Genomic DNA, 16186 nt, shown 5'->3' on the forward strand with positions numbered 1-16186 from the left:
TCCTAACTGCGAGCAAGCTGTGCCAGTAAAACATATCTTGGAAACACAGGGACAGTGGGAACATCAAACTATGGCACAAACCACAACAGTTTGTTCTCCTTCCATATACTTAGTTTTAAAATCAGGTTAAATGACTCTTTGGGTTTATTGATAGCAGTTCCCACACAAGCATGTGAGTTCTCAAGAGTATTGCCAGCAAAACCCTCTTCTTGCACTCACTCTTGGGGCAGGGTAGCAGCTAATAGGGAACTCTAAAATTGGAAATAAATGACCTATTTCTGAAGAAAGCTGATAGAATAATACTTAAAGGCTTGAGATTGGCTTCACACTGTCTTCCTTACAAGGCTACAGGAGTACTGTGATACACTCCTAATAGAACAGAATTAGAGACAAAAGGTCTGCACAAACTAACTCACCAACTTTAACAAAAACAATCTTTACTTCTTTACTTGTGCCAGTTTTACTAATATATGTACAGCTATTTAATTAGTTTGCCAGTAGAGTTTGGTACAGGATGCTAATACAGGTGTACATTTCATCTGATTCCTATTTCTGGTCTGTCATCTTCCTGAAACCTGCCCTAGAAGAGCAATTAAAAAAAAAAAAAAAAAAAAAGCTTTTTCAATGATGGGAGGATCTGGTTTATATATTAGCAGATCTGTTAGGGAATTCTTCTCAACTGGCACTACTAAACTTGCTCTACATTTAATGAGACACAGAAATAGGGCACTCCAAGCATGTATACAGATGGAGCTGTATTTATCCCTGGAGTGCTGGGGAAAAAATGGCTGTTAGTAAGCTCAATTCAAACAATGCCGGTGTCGCTGTCCTAGACAACGAGGCATAAGATGTCCACTTGAATTATTTGGTTTAATGGTTAAAAAGTAACATCCCTGCTCTCAAGTATCAGTCCCTGAGAAGAACTATTAGGAAGGAAGCTGCATATGTCCTCAGGTGCATTTGCACAGTATGTTATGTCTCTATTTAATATAGCAAAAAAAGGCTCCTCTCCCCATAAGAACTAATAAAAGACTATTATAGAAATAATAACTAATTTAAAATCCCATGCCTGGGATGCTTGATGTTTGGATGATAAAATGTTTTTAAAATGTAAAATGCACAGAGGCGGATGTAGCTTTTAAATGGTTTAATAGGTTGTTAATTCTCAGAGCTAGCTAGCTATTGGTTTTTTCTCCATAACATAGCCAAAAAAACCTCCTCTCCCTAGAAGAACTAATAAAAGGCTATTATAGAAATAATACCTAATTTAAAATCCCACTGTGACAGGCCAAGTGAATAGCCATACCTACTTAGTTACTCAGTGATTGAAGTAATGGTGTTTGTGGTTTTGGTGGTGTTTATTTATCTGCTTAGTTGGGTTTGTTTGCTTGTTTGTTTTGGGGGGTGTGTGTGTCTGTGTGTGTGAGTGTTTAAGTGAGTATAATCCTGATGTGTCACCAGTTTAAAGGTATTTTTAAATTACCATGACAGGTTGTTTTTTTTTTTTGCTGTTTTGTTAAAGTGGTCAACTTTAGCAGCTAGAAGAGGAATAAATGAGATGTATATAAGCTACCCTTCCCTGCCAGTGCTACACCCACTACACCCTTAAAAACTTTTCCTGATTCATGCATAAATTATACAAACAGATGTTATATAAAGCAACACAAAAAAATTTAGAAATAAGCTGGTAAAACACAGAGAACCCTTCCCTTCTGAAGTGCATGTGGTGATGTGAATTTAGTAATTAATATACCGAGTTTTCCGCTCTTTTTCCCTTTTAAATCAAAAAACATGGGAGAATAGGAAAATTATGATGCCCAAAGCCCCAAAAGAAACCAGTGGAACCAACAGATTCTGGAGAAAAAAAAAAAATCCAGAGCTTTGGAAGCATTCTTTCACCCTGGATCATGATTCATCTCTTTAGCCAATTAGATAGAGATGGACAGAAAACTCCAAAATGAACAGGATACACTTTCATGATCCAGTAGCACATTCCAAAGTTTTTCCGTAGAGATTGTGCATGTCTTTTAAAGAAATATTCCTAACCTTTCTAATAGATGTAGATATGTTTTGGAGGAAATCTGATTTATTTTAAATACACTATTGTTTCTCTCTGTTATTAATAAGGGACTAAATAAATCATTCTCTGCCAGTATAATACCTAGGGAAAACTCTCACACTACATTGCATGTAAGTCTCACATTAAATAATGCAACGCTTGTTACAATACACTATTTTAATAACATTTCTGAGGAATTATTCTGAAGGTACAGTTCCTCCTTTCTCCTGGAAATCCAGTATCTGACCGTCATCAAATAAACAAAAAATGAACTCTGAACCCTCATAAATTATAAACCTAAATAAAATTATCTATCTTTCAACTTAAGGATGGCATGATTTACAGTTATAATGGATTAATGAAGGTTATTCACCAGCAAAAATAACAACAATTTGTGCTGGTTACTCAGAATTTTAACATGAAAAGAGGTATCCTCTTCTTGTTAATTCTGTCATAATATCAGAAAAGCCAAGCACCGTGAATGTAATTACTTGGGAAACAAGCCTGCAGTAGCAGCTGAAATTACAATTTCAACATAGGCTGTTAGAACAAAAATTGTGGAAAAACCCTGAAGATTGTCGAATGCAGAGAAGAAAAAATGAGAAACAACAATTCTATTTTACAGGTGAAAAACTTCAGCACCTGTTTTTCAGGACAGAGTGAGATACAGAGGTGGTCTCCTGAAGTTACCGCGTGCGATGCGTACTTTTAAAAGCTTTGGACACATTTCAGTACTGAACAACCATGACTCTTAACTGGTGACAGAAAATACTGGAAGGGCCATGACATGTCATCTTAGTCAACATCTAGATTCTTGCAGCCAACTACAATGACTATGGTGACAGGACCCAATCCGATTCTGTAAAAATCTTTTCCATCTGGTGTAATATGGGGAGAGTTAATGTTACCAGCTACAACTGGACATTGTCTTTTTCAGATGGCTGAGATGGAAACTATCCCTAATTGACTTACCCCAAGAGGAAGACTTCAGTCAAGCAAGGTTTGCTTCCTCACTGAAGGCTAACCAGCAGAATCATTCTCCAGGTCCCTCCCCATCAAGCTGCACTCTGAAATACACTCTTAGCAGCAGAAGAATCACAGATAGCACAGTTCATAGAGCATGGACTTTGCTCAACTTCAAATACTAATTTACTGGAGCAATGCACACCGAAGTCTTAAAATTAGTTAAGCAGATGAGACTTAGAATTTTGGAGAGGTGGAAGAAAAAGAGCACCACTTTGGCATATGGCTCAAAGAAAACAATGTAAATTATAGATATAAGTGCATCTGCTGGCATTCATTCAGTGCTGCTGCTATATTTCAAAATTTAAACTTAATTTTATAGAACTGTACTCTTGTGGTCTAGGTCAGTAGTCAATTAAAGAACATCCCTCTACAGGACTAATGCAATATTTAGGTAAGCCAGCATCATCATCAATTAACAGGCTGGCTTTTTTTTCCACCATAATCTGAATGCCAAGCCTATCCACACCAGCTTCAATGGACTTGGTCCTAGTGGGTGGGAGTATTGGAAAAGACTTTTCCTCAATGAACTATGAGTCAAGAACTTCCTAGAGAACCTTCATTAAGTTTTGGCATTGAAACAAATACCAAAAAAAACAGCCTAAAAAGGTGAGACAAGCAATGAAACTTGTATCAGAATAACACAGAATTCAGGTTGAACTCTAGGCATCCAAGATACAGGTTGCACATGAGAACAAAGATCTGCCCCTGCAGCACAGCCTGCTAGGAGAGACAGCTGCCACAGTTTTTCATTTTTTAAAGGGGGGGTGGGAGGAAGAAAGAGAGACCATTTTGGCAGCTTGAATAACCCTCTTTATCCTACAACCATAAATGTACTGCACATCAGTTGAAGTCAGAACTGCCTGAGAATCAGTACAGCAGCACATCAACGAGAGAAAAAAATCACACCGTGAATAGTAGCAATAGGGACAGTTCTAGATGTTGCTTTATGTAGCTCTTCTTGTCTTGCTAAAAATGGAGTATCAATAGCAGTTGCTAAATCAGCAGGTGTTTCCCGTAGCAAAAGTGAATTTTGCAGTTTAGACAAGACAAACCAGACATGAATCAAACTATCTTATGAACAAAGTATACATCAAACTGCTCAGGATTCTGCTGGCTGTACTTTTCACGCTGTAAGTCGTACCATCCTGTATTCTTACCTAGCCAAAATTCTGGCTGAAGCCAACAGGAGTTGAGAATAATTTAAAAGGACTGCACACACCCCTTCCTACAGAAGCTGCACATCCACAGTGAAGAAAAATATCCATCATTTGCCACAAGAGCTACTTTTTACTGGCACTATTACAAGATATCTATAAATATGGCTTAATTTACTTAATAGCTCACCTGGGACTTGTACTCTTTGGACAGCTAGGAAGACTAATATAAAAACAAGGTATCAGTAATCAAAACCAGTATCTGTATATAACATTAAAAATTTCTGAAAACTTATTTTGGCAGAGGCTACAGCAGAGCAGCAAATGGACTGGCATTCAAATATAAAATGAAGATAAATCAATAAAAAAACACTCAATACTGAGTGGTCAGAAATGCTTGCGATGAATGCACTTAAATGAACACAATTTCAGGTGTAACTTCTGTGTGTAGTGACATAAAAACTGTGATCTAATGACATGAAATAACTTGCATTTCTTGGGGGAAAAAGAGAGTCACACACTATAACAGATACTGACGTATATACACAACCTCTTTGGGTTCCAGAGGCTGCTGAGATCAGAAAACGTAATTGTGAAATTGAAATAAATCCCTGCCAGATAGGCAAAACCTCTGCAAAACACTTACACAGCATGAATACAAATTGACATACCAGAGCTATGAGACAATGCTAGAATCACAGAATATCATTACAACGTCGAACTGTTAATCACCACTCATAATAAAACAACATGTTTATTTCGCTGGTAAAATCACAACTGGGGGACTATGCTCTATCTCTTATAACAGCAGGCTGGTACTTGTACCTAACATACATCTGGGACCTGACAGGCTGTTCATCTTAAGATAAAAACCTAACTTCAGTACGATGGCTGCTCTTTACGGCTAATGATTAATGTTATCAGGAACTCAAACACTGGTATACGCACAATAGCTGCCGGCCTGATCACCTCAGTAATAATGTCAATAACTTTTTAGAAAGAGACACCAGTGTTTCGGAAGTTTACACTGCAGTGGTCCTCAGCAGAGGCCGAATAAAAGAAGAAATAAAATATTTAAAACTCATGAACTCGCTTTGCTGTTGCAGAGGAATCCAAAAACAGAAATACTTGGAACAAAGATACGGGGGATTTTCTGTTCAAAAAGGGGAGTCCAGGAAAATTTGAGATCGCCATGAAAAACACGTGCTGATTAAAAAACAATTACGTCACAGGTTTCTCAGGATCCCGCTGACCCCCTCCACACGCCCCTCCATCCCCACAAGCGGGCCGCCCCCAGGGAGGGCAGCGGAGCCCCCCGGCCTGCGGACATCGGGGGGCTGCGCTCACACACCCGGCTTTCCGAGCTCGCCCCCGCTCCGGCCGGCAGCTCCGCGCCTCCCCCCGCCCGGGCTGTGCACGCCGGGGCTGGCAAGGGCACAAATGTCCCCCTTCGGCATCCCCTCTTTCCTCCTGGCCTCTTCCCCTCCGCGCATCTGCATTCTCCTTTCCTCTCCTGCTCTCTCCCGCCCCGCGATTCCATCTTCCCTCCTCGCTTTTCCCGTGCCCCTCCTCGCACCTCTACCGACACCCCCTTACCTCCCCGGCCTCGCCCTGCCTGCCCCCCTCTCCCGCCCGCAACCCGCCGAGGGCCGGCTCGCCGGAGCCGCAGCCACCGCCGCCTCCCTTCCCTCTTCCCTCCGCACTGGGAGCCGCGCTCACACACAGACACACAGACACACACACAGACAGACACACAAGGCAGACAGACGGGCAGACAGACGCCGCGCGGACACACGCGCATCCTGGCGCTCGGAAGTACCTCATCCAAAGCGCTCCCGCTCCGCCGGCTCGCAGCGTGCGCTGCCACCTCCGCGCGCAGCCCCGGCACGTCGGGTCCCCCTTCCTCCTCCTCCTCTTCCTCCTCCTCTTCCTCCTCCCCCACTTCCCTCCCCGCCCGCCCCCTTCGCCGACGCCGAAAGAGGGGGGCAAAGCCGCCGCCCGCCTCGTCCCGCCCCGCCTGGTCCCGTCGCGCCCGTCCCGTCCCGCGGGGCGAAGCGCTCGGTGCGGAGGCTCCGCCACCGCCCCCGCGGCCCCCGCCCTGCCGCGCTCGGGTTCCCCTCCGCCTGCCAGCCTCTCCTGTTACGATGCCCGCGGCGGGCCGGAGGGGAGGGAGCCGGGACCGGGGGGGCCGAGGCCCGTCGAGAAGGAAAGGAACGCGGCCCCGCAGCTCGCCTCCGGCGAGTGCACTGAGTGGGAGCTGCACTACGCCGCCAGCTCCGGGGGTTTTCCAAGCCGCGGGTTTTGGGCTGTTTTCTTTTTGATTGGTTTTGGTTTGATTGGTTTTCTTTATTGGTGTGGTTTGGCGCTTTTTTTTTTTTTTTTTTTTTTTTTTTTTTTTTTTTTTAATAGGTACTACTACTGTCCTGGGCTTCTTCAACGTTGCCTTGAACCCAAATATTCTTGAAAGGATTCCCATTGATCTGCTGTCCTTCCTGTGAAGTAGCTTTGACTTTTGTTTCAATACAAACTTAATTTTCCCCTCAGCTCCTGTGCTGGAGATGAGGAACAACTAACCCTTTCTTTGAGCTGGAGATGGGGAACAATTAACTCTCTCTTAGACCTGCTCATGAGTTTGTAGATCTCCACTGTAATCTCTGTACATCATTACATTTCCTGGCTGAAGAGCTCTAGGTTTCTCTCATGGGGACCTTTGTCCACAGACTGTTCTGTACCTCTTACCATCCTTGATGCACTCTTGAGCATGACCCTGATCTAATAGATCTAAATTTAGTTGAAGAAATACGCAGGATTGCAGATGTGATCAAATCATGGATTCCTACAGTGGCACAATGATGTTTTTTTCTTGACTATACTTAGTGAGGAACTTTTGAGCACAGGAGGTGATGTTTCTATGGCCTGTCATAACCCTGAGATTTTACTCATGCCACCTCACAGCCCACCATTTTTAATGACTATTTGTCCATGTGTATCATTTTACATTCACCTATATTGGATTTCTGATATTGAACATCCAGTCTCATAATGTCCAGGTATAATTCTTCACAATCTGTCCTCTTATTACTGCCGAACAAATGCATTTTGATGAACTTTGCTATTTGGCTCCATTCCCAGGTAAGGCATGAGTACGCGGAACAGCACACATTGCAACATTGGCCATTGCAGAACTCTACCTCCCAGCTACCATACAGAACCTCCCACCATTGTGAAGACTGATGATTTATTCTTGCACTTTGAATTTTATCTTCTAAGCAATTACTGGGCTATACCAGGGCTTTCCCTCTTGTTGTTTTCTCAGCTTAGTCTCCTTAAAAGCCTTTGTCAAGAACTTTTTAGACACCCTGAAATGGAAATTAGATCATCCTTATCCACATTTTTGTTGACCTTTCCAGGGACCTCCAAAAGGTTTGTTTAAGGCAGGACTTTACAGCAGCAATGTTGACTCTTCTCAGATAGATTGCATTAAGTGTCCTTTAGTTCTAACCCGATTAGCATCCCTGTATTTGGACAGTACAGGCATGAGGTTTGCAAACCTGTAGCTCTCCAGTCTGTATTAAAGTTTAGTGTCACGTTTTCCTCCCTCCACTCTTCAGTTGCCAATCTTTTAAATGGGAAGTTACATGCTGCTATTGATAATTCAGCTGCTGCATTCTCTGTTGAGAACTCAAGGACACAGATGCTCACACAGAAGCATGGTCGCTACCTGAACACTGTATGATAATGGAAACGGTTTATAATAAAATCTCATTATTATAAGGAAACTGAGGCGTACATATGTAAGTGCAGACCTATAAGCAGGCGCTATTAATGTAAGTAAGAAGCCATACTAATAATGAGCTACACATGGCCACAACCCTCTTTGCAAATTTATGTGTCTAAAAGCACACAAGAGCATGGCAAAGACAAAACCCCATCAAGGTCTTTGACCCAGGGAAGTGTCTGCCACTCTCCCTACTGGCAGCTGTCTGTTTTCTTTTTTTCAGACTTGGCTGTAAATTCTCTGGACAAAGGATGGGCTTTCTAATGAACATTTTTTACTTGCCACTAGCATGGGCCACAGGAAGGAGGAAGAGAGATCAGAGCAGGGGTGTTTCAGCTGCACCACCTGGGAATGTCCTCAGGAATGCCTGCAATGCAGTTATCTGCCCAAAGACAGGACTCCTAGCCTTTGTCCTTCTAGGATAAGGTACTAGAACCACAGTACATCCTCATTCAGCCTAAATGCATAGAGCAGGCAGGGAGCCAAGGAAAGCTGCACCTGTGCATGGACATGGCTTGCTGATCCTGCCCTGCAGGCATAAAAGTCTGTACCCCCATAGATTGGCATGCCACCATCCAAATGGCAATATGGGGATATGGAGGAAAGAGGAAAGGGAGCATGGGGATTGCAGCCTTTTTTTATGTTTCACAGGTCTGACCACTCTTTATTTGGTTTTTAGGAAATTCAGCTGCTAGAAACAGAATAAGGCAGTTATTGGATGAGAGGAAGGGAAATAAATTAGTGGGTTTTGCTTGTGGAAACCTTCAGAACCATGCAGAAAGGTCCCCTCCAGGCCTCAGAATCAAAATTAAAATAAGCACTATCAAGTATCATACTTTCTAAAAGCTCCAAGTTTTGGGGACAGGCAGTACTGGACTTTGGCAAAAAATCTGTGGAAACTAATGATGTTACACTGTCAAAGGGAGAATTTCAGAGCTCCTCTTCCCGGGTTCACACCCCTCTGTCTTATTGTTCCAACAATTATCTTCTGCCCCTTTCTTGCTTTCTAAACTCATACAAGATTGGACTGATGCATGTGCCTGCAGCACAGATTTTCTTCCATTAGGTAAAGCAATATCACAAATGAGGCTGATGCAGTTTGTTAATGCTCTGTAACTTTTTTACATTAATACAGAGAGGTTCAGGAAGGGGGAAGGAGCAATTAATCTTTTCCAGAGTACAGTCTTCCCTTATTTTTGCTGTAACGTTAAAATACCTTTACTTAAATAATGAATTGCAAGATCAGTTGTTGTTGTTGTTCTAAAAACTCTGAAGGGGAGAAGAATAGAAAGATAGCTGCATTAACCAAATATTTGTCAAGAAAAATAGTTATTTTTAATGCTCACATGACAGTTCCTCACTTGTCATTCTATTTCAAGCCTGCTTTATGTGCTTATGAAATGAAAAGCTATTATCCCCAGTATCACCTCATTCCTCCTCTAATGACTGCCCAATTTACATCCCAAGACTGTACTGAACATGTTGGAAAAACTGACAAAAACAGATCCTGAGATTAATGTGGAGTCTTGGAGAACATCAAGGAACTGCAACTGTGTATCTGAGCTTCTGCTTGCAGAGGACTGCAAAATTGAGGATGATTTTCTACATCTGCAGCCTGTGGACACGAGGACTAGTGCCACTGAAGTCAGTGGTAATGGCAGATGCTCAGCATCTCTGACAACCGGGCCACGTGCTTATGTGAGACCTTGTTATTATACAAAAAGGCTCTTATTCCTGCTCTTTTTATCTCTGCCATATAAACTGACCTAGTTTACAATCTGCCTCTGTACAGATGTGTGCTCTTCCATGGGCAGAAAGACGATGGAACCATTGCCAACAAAGAGTGCCTGGAGTTAGAAAGGGGAAGAGACAAAAGGCAGCTCAGGATGGGGAGATAAAGAGAAGGAAATGAAAGACAAAGATGTTTGGAGGAGAGGAGAGAGAAACAGGGAGATGAAAGAGTGAAGCTGTATCAGTATCTGCTGCTCCTTCTTTATTCACGAGACAGGAGTTATTCAGAGTTTTAGCTTTGGGACCCTGTCAGTATAGGGGAGCCTGGTTTCAGTGAGGCAGATTTTTTCTATTGTTATGCAGTGAACCTTCAAATGGAGAATGATTCTAAGAGGATATACCTCTTCCTATTAGACATTTTTTGAGGTTGCTATTTACAGCCCAGCAGACTATTCATGTTCTCTATGAACTCTAAAAGACGCTGAGAGCAATGCAGTATAAAGAAAGGAAGGAAAATACTGTGGTAATGATGCTGAGTATGCCAGGCACTTCGACAGCATTTATTAAATGAAATGCAGTCCTGAAAGGTGATACTTGATATAGTAGCCTCCACACTGAATTCTACTGAATATGAAAAATGAGTTTTGCTTAGGATGCAGATTTTTAAATGTCTTAGACTGGCTGTCAGAAATTTTGTGATAAGTTTTCCTTTTCTTGTGGTTCTGGTTATTTCTCTGACTGCAAAAAAAACATGGACATGAGCTGGATGAGGGAATGCACCAGCTGTAATAATGTGTGTGAGATGAAAATGGTACTTCAGTGTATTCTCTGCATTTATAAAGCTAATGAATGCAGAAATCCACCAGCCAGTTAGCAGAAGAGCTGTAGGAAGTTTGGAGGTCATATTCATAAATGCTTTATATTCAGTGCAGGGATGAAATGCTGTGAATTACAGAGGCAGGGAGCTGCTGGTAGAGAACTGACTGGAGATCCCTTTTCTATTCTGTCATTGCTATTGACTTGTGATGTGACTGAAGGTGAGCTATTTTCCCTTATTTGTCTATATGAGTTGTTGAGTTTTAGGATGGGGACTGCTGGTTAGTGAGAGTTGGCAAAACGTGATAGGACCTCAGCTGTGGTTAGGCAGTTCACATAGAAAAAGTTCATACATAGAATGAACTTAAAAATTCCTTTCTGAAGTTATTCACCGGACATATAGGCTCATTTACACACATCTGTTATGTGGTAGAGGAGCTTGGCAAGATCTCTATCAGCCACTCACTACATGAGTAATCTCATTGGTCTAGATGTGACTCCTTGAGTGAGTAATGTTTTAGTGCTGGCTCCATAAACTGTATGAGTCACCATCAGCTTACAAACTACGTGTGCAACCCTGCAAGCACTTACCACACAGTAGTGTGTTTTACTGCAAGCAATTCTGTCACAGGAGTAATATGCAGTAGTAACTGTTTCTATCATCTACACCCACATGAAGAAGTTAGTCTGTTCTGCAGTTGAAAAACAAGCCAAGTTTCACTGGCATCGTATTCTTTCTGATTCACAGGAACTGTTTCCCTTCACAAGAAATCCAAAGTAGTATTCAGTTTCCCTTCAGAAGAAATCCAAAGTAGAATTCGGTACCTGTGGTATTGTAAGGAAAAAACCTATTTTATTGCAGCTTTCGGAAATGCCACTGCAAAACCAACTTATGGATCTCCCTCCTTGCAGAAAATGTAGTCATCGCAAATCTGAAGCTGTAAAGTTTTGCTTAAAGTTCTTTACAGTCTTGCTGCAGCTAATGTTTCTGCTTTGATTCCTCCTGCCTTATCTTTGTCTCATTGTACCCTCTTTCACAATAGCCCCTGTTTCTTTCCCCTACTGTGAGCTTTGTGGCTCCTTTCAGTCTGCTCCTTTTCCTCAGGGTTGAAAACAAAATCCCATTCAGTAGTATCCCTCTTTTATTCTACAAACCCCGTCTTTCACATCTGCTTCATCAATAACACCAGCATAAGGCAGTCCTCAAAGATGTCTTGCCATGTCCAGCTTGCCTGATTGAGCCTAATCATCCTCAGGCCAGTAAGTGTATCTCTATGTATTTTTGCAATTACTGTCTCCATAGGAAGAGCCATATAAATATAATGCTACTTGTTGGCACAGCATTACATATTCTACATTTATATCAACAGGTGGGCATAATAAACATGGATTGCAGTACTTCAATGATTATGTAGAGTTGCATATTTTTCCTGCAACAGAAGAGGCATAGCAAAAAAGATTTAAAGAGCAGCCATTATTTTAGAAATAGGGAACCTCTGTAACTCTTCTATACAATACTTGAATAGCATATTCTCACAAAAAAACATTTGTTTGTGAACTAAAGAGCTTGATCCAAAGCCCAATGGAGACTCTTCCAATGCATTCAATAAGTTTTGGATTAAGTCCTTCCTGAGGAACAGATGCAGGCTTTTATTCACTACCAGTGGAACAATAAAAACAAGACAAAGAATAAAGTTGTCTGCAGAGAATAAAGCAGTGTTGTTCTGCAACAGCTTAAATACATTAGGCTCTATAGTTAAAAGAAAGTACTATAGAGCTGGTCAAATTGTTTGTGTAGGCAATTCACAAAATGTACGGTCCAGAAATATCTAAGTATCTACACATAAACAGCCATACAGAGTGTATTTCACTGATTATTCAACTTTGTAGTATCTGCAAAAACAGAGTTATAAATATAAGCATAAATTCCAGTAGTTCAAGTGAAGATAACACAGAAATAATTTGTTGCCATTAATGATCAAAACTGAGACAGAAGAAGGAGCTGGAAGTTTTTTTTTTAATGCCATAGCTCTTAGAGGGGTCCAAAGTGTTTACTGGGACCTGGATTTGGGACAGGGTTTCCTTTAGTAAGTTTATCTCATTCAACATAGTGATTTCTTATCTGGCCCATGATATCCAAATGCAAGCAATAATGGGTGCTGATGTGCAGAGACTTCTCCTGACCCTGCAGGAAAAGCTGGGATCAGGAAACCCCAGGAAAAAAGGGTCTGATAAGGGAGATAAGCAATTGTGGGAGACACAGGAGAGCAGACTAAAGTAAAAGTGACAGCATACAAGAGGAACAATTAGCAGAAATTGAGTTTTAGCAGAAACTAAGTAGGGTGGGAACCTGGAGCAGAGAAAAAATATGTAGAGAATGTAATCAGAGGCTTTCAATAGGCCTGTGTAGATCTCTTGAAGAAATCTAGTGATAGAGTGAAAAGTTTGTTTTTGAAACACCTGCATTGACTTATATAGAAAATAGAAACTGGAAAAGAAGCCTGATTAGAATAGATTGCAGTCATAGCAGAAAAAGACTTTCATAATGAATATGTGGAGTGAGACAAGGTGGATTTTGAAACAACTGAGGAACTGTTAATGGAGCAAGGAAGCATGATGAGCAGAAAAGGACATTAAACAAAACTTTAACCAGGAAAGGAAAAAGAGAATCAAAAGCTGTCAACTAATACTACACTAAGCTACTTTTATGTTATTATTAAAAATAATAACATTTAAACTTTACCTTCTCCAGGCTTTTTACAGTGTTCCTAGCCTTTTCAGCTCACAGGTAGTGGCCTCCAAAACAGGTCAGTTTTCTTAAATTCTGTACATCTAATTTCTAGGCAAAGCCTAGTAGTTACTACAAAGCACAGTATTTACTTCTGTTCCAAACATGAACTAAATGCAGAAAGGCACATTTTGTCATGACATCTTTTCCTGAAGCATTACCGCAGATGTGCTCTGACAATAATAGAGAAATCCCTCTGCCTTTGCTTTTCCTGCTACATGGAACTACTGTCAGCCTGCAGTGACTGAAACCCCTACTACACAGTACATCAGGACCCTCTTCCCATACTCCTAACATTTTCACCTTTATGTTGCTACACTTCGTGAATGGTCCTGCAAATTCTTTCAATCTTCTGAGTTTTGCACATTGAAGTGCTAATCTTCAGGAGTTAATCTGCCTTCTCAACACATTTTACCAGGCCCTCACAAGAGAAAGGCAGGATGCTTATTCCTTCTAGTACTATTGAAATGGTGTTAAATGCCTCCAGCTGGAATGTGTCGTCTGCTGCAGCGTGGATGGCAACGCGAGAAGTGACTGAGAAAACCAAGACTACCTAAAGGTTCTCAGAAAGTCAGAGACAAGTGGGTAATATTTTAAAGAAATGGTTAATAGTTTCAAAGAAGAAATTTGTCTCATGACTAAAAAAATATTTTTTCCCCTTAAATAACAGTACCACAGTTTCCTAAAAATGTATCCTTTTCTTGAATTAGGAAGGGAACAGGCCCAATGACCAAACCTATGGCCAACTGAAGGACTGGCTGTCCCTGCAATAAGCTGAGGTCTTAGTTTCACTGTGTTTTCTGATCATCAGAAGTGCTATCAGGCAAAGTGAAGCTATAATAAGACAATACAAGAACCTGATAATAGGTCTGCTGATTAAATATGCACAGTATGCGGTATGGAAATACATCTCTGCGCTACAAAACTGATGCACATTTTAATGTCTAACTCAGTGTTGGAGCAGGCAGTCTTATTTGTTTTTGGATATGGAGGTAGGGGGACATTTTTACACAGGTGCACAGCTTGAAAGTGTTGTTACTCAGAGAGTTTCCGTGCAGAGTCACAAAAATAAAATTACAGTGCCAGGGGACAAACATTATGTTTGATCTCTTTGAATGACTGACAAATCTCTGGTTTCCCTGACCAATGTTGCCTGCCTCCATAATGATACAAAGATGCACTCGAGAGCAGTGAGCAGAAGTAACTGGAAATGAACTCTTAGCTGTGTTCTGTGACATGCAGTTCAGTAATCCAGATGAATCCTCCTCTCCATCACCCTGCCCAGCTCTGCTGACTTCAGCATGAGGTAAGCTTTGGACAGGACCAGGGATGGACAGTGCAGCCTGGGAAAGACGAGAGCAGGCAGGAGCCAGCTGGGGAAAGCATCAGCTGCAGGAAATAAACTATTTTGCTCTTTAAAGTTGTCTGGTACCTCTCCTTGGTGTTTTGCTGCACACTGCCTCTGAAATTCAGCAGTAACTGATCATGGTGGGCATAGCAGCGAGATATATCTTGAAATAAATGAAACTTAAGAGTCAGGAAGAAGGGGATATAAGCCCATGCAGGCTTACACATTGAAAGATGTCCAGGGATTTTTGCTCCCTGGCCTTGCAATCTTCAGATACTTTTACTATGAAGAAAAAGCATTTCCATTATAAACCGATCCAGAATGCTGAAAATATCAAAACCTCTGCCATTTTGCATTTTCTGGAAAGTCTTCATCCACAACACATTTACGGCAGTAGGACAAAAGAGAGCCTGAGGGGAAGGGGCATATCCTAGATCCGCTTGAATTGTTTGTTTTTAAGCAGCTGTACAGTAAAATTAATTCTTTTTTTCCATAAATGTATGGACTCAGGTTCTTTGGTGATGAAATATTTTATAACACCAATGAAAAAGAAAATGAATGCTCTATATTTCTGATAAAATATGACACCAAAATATTTGCACTGCAAGACAAATTCAGCCTACTGCTTGATCTTTTTCATGGTCCTAGAGGTTTTGTTGAAATTTGAAATTGTTCACCAAGAAAATTTCTCAATCTTCTGTACAGTAGTATTATGGAAAAAACCAGATGTTGTACATGTACATCTTCTTCCTTGTTACCAGTCAGCAGCAACAATGGTGGAAATATAAAGACAACCAGATGCAGTTTATGCTACTTCCACACACATACACTTTCTGAGCAAAAGCTGCAAGAATGGCTCAGTAATGAAGTACAGGGTATTCTGAACCTGCACTCTAAAGAGAGCTGCAAGCATAACAGGATGTGTTTTAAATGCAGCAATGAAGAAGCAGCATTTTGCTATTTAGAAATGAAAGAAGTAACATAACAATAATCTCCGAGATTGCTCACAAACTTGGCCTTGTTCAACAATAGGTCCAATTTGGCTAGTTCAGAGCATGTTACATGGAATGGCTCTTAGGAAGGACTACAAATTCCCCCTCTGGTGAGGGAGAGTGTTCCAAGTTTACTAGCAGTAGTTTACTGATCCATATCCTGTCTTCACTGATTATGGATGTCATTATGTATTTGATATAAGAATTTTCTACAATTTTTTGTTAGTTACACTAATTACCATTGACTTGAACCATGCAGCCAATAGCACAATCAGGACCTAAGTGTAGCTTGTTGCTTCTTTGTTAATAGTTCATTATAGGGAAGGGAACTTTATGATGGCCCAGGCCTCCCCTTGGAGTGAGTTTGTCGTTGAAAATAAAAGAGATATGAGTATTTTTCTTTCCTGTTTCTATTAATTGAAAATATTATTGAAACTATACTGCAACTAGGTCTGCACAGATTATTTTTAGAGTTGATCTATAACTGATAGTTT

General features: G+C 41.1%; 1 protein-coding gene across 8 annotated transcripts in view; it reads right to left on the bottom strand.

The window, feature by feature from the left end:
* PALM2AKAP2 (PALM2 and AKAP2 fusion) overlaps positions 1-16186 on the bottom strand; it is a 264548-nt gene that overhangs the window by 88274 nt on the left and 160088 nt on the right. The window contains exon 1 of one of the 8 annotated variants that reach the window (XM_015652714.2): positions 6059-6150. The exons of the other annotated variants lie outside the window; for them this stretch is intronic. The gene's annotated coding sequence lies outside the window, so the exon portion shown is untranslated. Of the gene's footprint in view, positions 1-6058; positions 6151-16186 lie in introns of those variants that run through there. 8 annotated transcript variants of the gene reach the window in all.

This window comes from Parus major, chromosome Z (assembly GCF_001522545.3).
Source record: "Parus major isolate Abel chromosome Z, Parus_major1.1, whole genome shotgun sequence".
Taxonomy (NCBI): Eukaryota; Metazoa; Chordata; class Aves; order Passeriformes; family Paridae; genus Parus; species Parus major.